This window comes from Humulus lupulus, chromosome 7, assembly GCF_963169125.1.
Source record: "Humulus lupulus chromosome 7, drHumLupu1.1, whole genome shotgun sequence".
Taxonomy (NCBI): Eukaryota; Viridiplantae; Streptophyta; class Magnoliopsida; order Rosales; family Cannabaceae; genus Humulus; species Humulus lupulus.
Genome location: NC_084799.1, coordinates 204,420,268 through 204,428,243, shown reverse-complemented (window position 1 = coordinate 204,428,243; position 7,976 = coordinate 204,420,268). Strand labels below are relative to the sequence as shown.

At 30.5% G+C, this 7,976-nt stretch overlaps 1 long non-coding RNA gene across 1 annotated transcript; it reads left to right on the top strand.

The window, feature by feature from the left end:
- Nucleotides 1-1,463: 1,463 nt before the first annotated feature.
- Nucleotides 1,464-6,428, top strand: LOC133789163 (uncharacterized). Its single transcript, XR_009873504.1, has 3 exons — nt 1,464-1,670; nt 1,799-1,943; nt 2,480-6,428. It is a non-coding gene; the product is annotated as an uncharacterized LOC133789163 (long non-coding RNA).
- Nucleotides 6,429-7,976: the final 1,548 nt, after the last annotated feature.

Below are 7,976 nucleotides of genomic sequence, written 5' to 3'. Positions count from 1 at the left end.
ATGTTATTTTGCCAAAGGACTCTAATAATAATAAATACCAAATTCTGGTGCATTTGCTAATGCCAAAATTATAAATAAAAATGTAAAATTACTAAATTTAACACTAGATTTCAACTCATACTCCAATTGTATTGTAAATGATTGAATTCCTTATTATACTTTATTTCTTAATTGTTATTTATTTATAAAAATGTAAAATTTATATTCATATTAAATAATAAATTTTAAAACGGAATAATTATAATACAAATTGATTTTTAAGTAGAAAAAAATCTTTTTTTAAGTGAAAAAGAAAATATTGAGTGGTATCTTTTTCTTTCAATTTGGGCCTTTGCCCTAGTCTCCAAGTCTGTTTTGAATCTGCGCTGGATAGACAAAAGAGAATAACTTTACCATCTCAACTAACTCAAGTGACATTGGTGGTTTTAGTTTATAGCGAAGGATTTATACTTTTTTGGACCATGTGTTTTAATAAATTACTTTTTGGACTTTATATTTTGTAAAATGGTAAAAATAGAATCCTAAACTCGATTTTGGTCAATGTTTTCACAACTAAAATCACAAATAATTTACCAAACTAACAATTCAGAACAAAAATAAAATCATTATGTTTAAAAACTGTATTGTTATATTCAATTTTTTCTTCATCAAAATTGAGTTTAAGGTTCTATTTTAACAATTTTACAAAACACAAGACCCAAAAAGTAATTTGTCAAAACACATGGTCCAAAAAAGTATAAACCTTATATTTAATGAGTATTATATAGCCCCCTGCCACTAATTCCTGGGTCCGCAGTGGTTTCTAAATTTAAAAATAATTAACTAACTAGTTTAATGGTTTTTTGACAAATAATTTATTTTTTAAAGTCATTTTGCACTATAATCTAATTTTAATAATTTTTTTGCAAAATGATATCTCATAATTTAGACAGCTAGTCGAAAATTTAGACAAACAACCGGTCGAATTTTAGACAGATGTTATTTTACAAAAAATTATCAAAAGTAAGTCAGATTACAAAATCACTTATAAAAAAGAAAAATTATTTCTGTAAGTTTAATTATAGTTCTGAATCTCTTTTTACAAATGTATAAAAGGAAAAATAAAACTAAATACTACATTTTGAAGAAAACAAAATTAAAATACAAACCATTTTTTTTTGTGCGATGTCAACCTTTTTTTTAAATGAAATGTATGATTTTGTTTGGTAAAATATCAATTGTTTTGACAAATAACTCGTGAAATTTTTATAGAATGATGCCGTAAATTTAAAAATAATAATAAAAAAAACTTGAGCCTAAGAAAAAAAGCTAAAAATTTTCTCTTAAAAAAAGAAAAGAAATCCAATGGGCTGGGCTAGTTGGGGTTCTTGGGTTGGGTCAAACTCTCTAAATTAGGGCTTCTGAGTTTTCCTAGGGTTTACCGAAAGCACTTCTATAAAAGGTGGAGTCATCGCTCACAAACACAGCTTCATCTCGATCCGAAGACGGTAGAGTAGAGCAGCTAGCCTTTTTTTCTTCAAAATTTTCCAGGATAATCTTCAAATTTTCTTTCTGGTTAGATTGAAAAGCCTAACATTGCAATTCTTTGATCTAGTATTAATTCTATGATGCATAGATCAAGAAATCTATCCTTAGGCGATAGTAACGGCAAAGTTCATACATCCAATTCTGTATGGATTTTCCACCTTTAGCTACGAAAATTTCATTTTTGTTTTATGTTTCTGTGAGTTAAGATTTCCAGCGACATCTTATTACCCGGATAATCGTTTGGAGTCTCAATTATCATTCTAAATTGCAGGTAAATCAGATGATATATGGGCAGAACAGGTAGTTGAACCAGCCATGAAAATGGTCAGATCTTTCCTTAGTCAGGAGGCTGCTAGTTCGGTGCCGCTGGAACAAGAATACTTGGAAGGGAACTGTGGACTCGGTATGTATGCAAGGTGAGCATTATGTTTCTTCTACTGTTTTTTTGTTGTTGTTATTGTGAGCTAGTTTATTCTATTAATGTGAGTTAGGTTATTGGTTTAGGCTTGTGGAGATAAAGTCCAACACATATAGGGTCGTAGTCATCAAAAATTAGGGGTGGCAATTGAGATCACAACACGATGATAAAATACGATTAAGGTAAATACGAGTACAACACGTTTAATAATCGTGTCGTATGATTAAGGTAAACACGAACACAACACGTTTAATAATCGTGTCGTGATCGTATCGTGTCATAATTGCGTTGACCCGTTTAATAATCGTGTCGTGTCATAATCGTGTCAGACACGAAAACACGAATAATTTGTATATGTTTTATGATTTTTTTTTATATAGTTATGATTAATCATGTCATAATCGTGTTAATCGTGTTATTGTGTTCGTGTCGTGTTGACCAATTTAATAATCGTGTTTGTGTTTGTGTTTACCTTAATCGTGTCGTGTTATAATCGTATCGACACGAATCTGACACATTTACACAAATTGCCAGCTCTATCGAAAACAAATGTCAAAACTGCGAAAATCGCAAGCCTGTTTTGTAGCCGAACAGCAGCGCGCCAGATTGGAGATGAACTTTCAGTGTATGATTATCTTAGTTGTCCTCAAGAAGGTGAGAACTAGTAAAGAAATTAAAAATAACAAGAGATTAATTATTTGATTTAAAAGGGTTATGGATTATTTTACAAGTGAATGATAATCATTAAACTCATCAAAATATGGACTCGATTGTCACACGTAACATTTTTTATTTTTCATAATAATACAATTTTTATTATTATCAAAGTTACAAATTTAAGAAATAATAATAAAAAAATAACGTTAAAAACATGATTTGTGTTATTAATGAGATTAAAGAGAGAAAAATTTAAGTAGTCAAGTATTGAATTCAAATATCATATAATTTTAATTATGAATTTTTATGAAATTTAGAAAGTTTTATTAAAGAGTTTATTTGAAAATAATTTTAATATTTTGGGTCCAAAGAGAATTAAAAAAAATGCTTCGGCCTTATTTTTTTTTGTAGCATCTATCTCTCATCAAAAAAATTCTTTTCTTTCTCTCCTTTTACTCTTTCTCTCTTTTTCTTCTTTGTGTATTATTGTTGTCGACGATGAACGACTAATTTTCGGTCGTCATATATAGATACACGCTTTACCAAAATGCGCAGAATCTTTCGAACTATTAATTACGTGGGAATCTAGATTCACTAGCCGGTTAAGCACATCAACTGGTTGATTTAAGTTCGGTCACTACGCGACTTAAAAATTGCGATCCGCCCACTTCGAGCATTTGTTAGCTGATCTGTCACCACTATCGTGTTTCTTTTGTTGTGGGTTTCAAAACCCAATAAATTGTTCCCACATCTACTATAGTTGTAGCGGGCCCACCACGAGCCACTATGATCCACCGTAGATCGGGTATAAAGCTGTGCAATCCCACATTGTCTGGGGAAGGTTAAGTGTGATGATTGAGATTGTGTAGGTATAGGACTACACAGTTGAAGATGGTTTAAATGGATTGATGAGTACTACCTATATCAACAAGATGCATCTTTTCGATAGTCCATCACTTGAGAACTCAAAAGTTAAACATGCTTAACCTAAAGTAATCTCAAGATAGGTGACCTCCTGGGAAGTTTTCTCAGGAAGCGTGCGAGTGAAGACAATGTATGTTGGAAAGACTTGTGTTGGTTTGCAGGGTCAGTCGTTATTCCAGGAAGTAGTCATAGTGATGTGGGACGTTACAAATGGTATTATAGCCTTGACCAAGTCGGAAGTGTGGCCGACAGGGACGTCGGACCCTTAAAGGAGGGTGATTGTGACAGTCAATATCCCGTGATCTGTAGAGGGAAAGATCGGGTAAGAGCTGTGCAATCCCACACCGCTTGAGGAAGGTCAACTGTGATGATTCTAAGACTGTTGGTATGAGACTACATAGTTGAAGATAACTTAAATGGATTGATGAGTACTACCTATACCAACAAGATACATCTTCTTTTCAGTATCCCATCACTTGAGAACTCGAAAGTTAAGCTTGCTTGACTTGGAGTAATCTCATGATGGGTGACCTCTTGGGAAGTTTTCCCAAGAAGCGTGCGAGTGAGAACAGAGCATGCTGGGAAGACTAGTGTTGGTTTGTAGGGCCAGTTGTCATTCCAAGAAGCAGTCATAGTGACGTGAGTTGTTACAAATGGTATCAAAGCCTAAACTCAGTCGGAAATGTGGCCGACGGGGACGTCGGACCCCTAAATGTGGGTGATTGTAACAGTCAGAATCCCGTGATCCACAGATGGAAAGATTGGGTAAAAAGTTGTGCAATCCCACATCGCTTTGGAAATGTTAAGTGTGATGATTCTGAGACTGCATAGGTATGAGGTTACAAAGTTGAAGATGACTTAAATTGATTGATGAATATTACCTATATCAACAAGATGTATATTCTTTTCGGTAGTCCATCACTTAAGAACTCCAAAGCTAAACTTGCTTGATCTGGAGTAGTCTCAAAATGGGTGACCTCCTGGGAAATTTTTCTAGGAAGCGTGCGGGTAAGGACAAAACACGCTGGAAAGACTTCTGTTGGTTTGCAGGGTCATTCGTCTTTCCAGAAAGTAGCCATAGTGAAGTGAGGCGTTACATGAAACTCCGATCATTATGGTATAATTTCTTTGACCTATATATTGTAATTTAATTGTGATTAATTAGAGTAATTATTATTATGTGTATTTATAGTATATATTTATATATTCATGATATACTTAATATTTTTCGTAATTATACTGGCTGTATGTGATTATATGTATTTCTAATATATATTTTGATTTTGGGATTGCTCATTTTATAATCGTTGTGTTGTCCAATTTTAAAAAAAATATTAGACATAAAAATAAATTATAAAAAATAATTGTTCATAATAATTGTTCATATTAATAGAAAATTAATTAAATATATCTTTTTATAATTTTTTTAATGTAATATTTTTTAGAAAATTGGACAACACAACGGCTATAAAATTGACAATTCTAAAATCAAAAGTTGTATCAGAAATACATATAATCCCAAACAGCCAGTATAATTACAGAAAAATATTCAGTATATAAAAAATATATAAATATGTACTATTGGTACACAAAATAGCAATTATTTTAATCAATCACAATATATAGATCAAAAAGATTATACTACAATAATCAGGGTTTCAAAATGAGTTAAATGATGATTTCTGGAGCTCAAAACGAACTCTGGAACCTCGAAACTAAGTTTTAACTGTCGGTATATGGTGGCTCGTGGTGGGTCTGCCACCCAACTATAGTAGATGTGAGAAAAATTTATTGAGTTTTGAAGCCCACATCACGAGGAACACGATGATGGTGACGAAGCAACTAACAAATATTCGAGGTGGCCGGATCGCGACTTTGAAGTCGCTCGGTGGCTTAACTTAAATCGATCGGTTGATGTGCTTAATTGGCGTGTGAGTTCTGGATTCCCGCGTGGTCGATAGTTTGGATGATTTTGTGCATTTTGGTCAGACGCGTGTCTATATATGGTGGTCGGAAAGTGGTCGTTCGTCGTTGGCAACAGTAGCACATAAAGAGGAGAGAGAGATGAAGTGAAGGAGAAAAAAAGAAAATAATTTTTTTGAGGAGAGAGAGAAGCTATGGGAAAATAAGGCTGAAACTTTTTTTTAATTACCTTTGAACCCAAAATATTAAAGTTATTTTCAAATAAGCCCTTTAACAAAACTTTCTTAATTTCATAAAAAATTCTCAATTAAAATTATATGGCATTTGAGTCCAATACTTGACTACTTAAGTTTCTCTCTCCATTTAATCTCGTTAATAACATAAAATCATGCTTTAAACACTATTTTTCAATTACTATTTCTTAAATTTGTAAACTTGTACATTTTATGTATTGAAACTCTGATAATAATAAAAACTGTACTATGAACAATGTTGGGTGTTACAATCCTTCACCATTTAAAATAATTTCGTCATAAATAATTTGATAGTTGTAGAAGAAAACTACGATTACTAATATGCAGGACAATATCACACTGCACAAGGTTTTATACACAATACTTACTTTCACCCCATAAAACGAAATTCATTTTTGGTTTGTAATCCTTATCATATACAAAAATACAAGGATGTATAAACACCTCACATGTGAATTACAATATGAAAAGAAGCGCCCCATAGTTGAGTCGTAAGATCGAACTTTGCGTCCACCCTTAAGGGTCCGACGTCTTTGTCGGTTACATTTCTGGCTGGGTAAAGGCTCTGATACCATTTGTAATGCCCCACGTCACTATGGCTGCTTCCTGGAATGACAGCTGTGAGGTGTTTATATATCTTTGTTTATATGACTAAAGATGTTTTGAGTTATATGAAATGTAACACAATGCCTTTATTGAATACCATAAAACATCAATCATAAACATGAACATTGACATTTCAACATCAGCATGTATGCATGACATGTACAGTTATGTGATACATCACTATGTGATATAAGACCATGCATAAAAATATGAGAAAAGTTATGAAATGCCTTGATATCACAGATTTTATCTTGTATAATATGTATCACACTATTTTCTTTGATAACGAAAAACAAACTTATTAAATATTGTTGACAAATGAATCACTTCTATTGATTTTGTGATCCTGATCTGAACATGGAAATAATTTGTGAATTGTTGAATGAATCGATGTGATAGATGTTAATTATTGAATTACTCTGTAGCGTGAAATATGTGAATTTTCAAGTAACCACGGTTATTTGCATTCTAGCATAGTATCAAAAAGCCCCTTATTATTTTTTTACATTTGGAAACAATTTTGATTTTTAAATTTTTTCTTAGAGAAAGAATGAGAGTCAAACTTTTCTGAACTCGTACCTAATAGATAACCTATCTCACTATTACTATTTCTCATTCAGGGAAAAGAATTCGGTTTTGACAATGGAAGAGTTTCATAGAGACTTGGTTTTAATAATAATAATAATTTTCGTTATTAAATAACCTTATTTCAATATTAAAATAATTTTAAACATATTGATAATAACAAAATACAGGAATAAAAATATGTGTGAGTGTATATATTCGAATAATCATTTTATAAAAAAAATCATATTTTTAAAATGAAATTGTAATAATTGATATAATGATAATAATATAAATATAAATATTATATTACTATTAATCAGCTATAAAATCGATCATATTGATAAAATAAATATAATTTTTACAAAATTTAATGTTCTTACAAATATCAATAACTGTATAAAATTAGTTTTTTTTTATCTTAATATTCAAATATTAATCAAAATATTAATACACCATAATAACCGTTAAATAATAGTTTAACCACAATTACACTTTACATATAAAAATTATATTCTTATTTACTAAACAAAATAATAAAAATGATTACTTTTCACCTTTTTTTTCTTTTTCTTTTTAAGTTTTTAAGGGAAGAATAATTTTGTGAATAACAATAGTTATAAGAGAAATTTGTGAAAATGTAATCTTTTTTTTAAAGTGATTTTGCACTCAGGCATATTTTTTATAACTTTTTGCGAATTGGCTTCTGTCTAAAATTTGACCTGTTTAAATTTTTCGACTAGCTATTTAAAATGTTCAACTGATTGTTTGAATGTTTTGTTCAATTTTTAAATTTTTTTGACTATTTGTCTCAATTATAAGAGATTATTTTGTAAAGAATTATTAAAATTAGGCTAGAGTGTAAAATGACTTAAAAAAATATATTATTTTGCCAAAGAACTCTAATAATAATAATAATAATAATAATAAATACCAAATTCTAGTGCATTTGCTAATACCAATATTATAACAGGGAAAGAAAAATGTAAATATACTAAATTTAACACCGATTTCAACTTATACTGCAATGATATTGTAAATGATTGAATTCTTTATTAACATATAAGTATTTTATTTCTTAATTGTTATTTATTTATTTATAA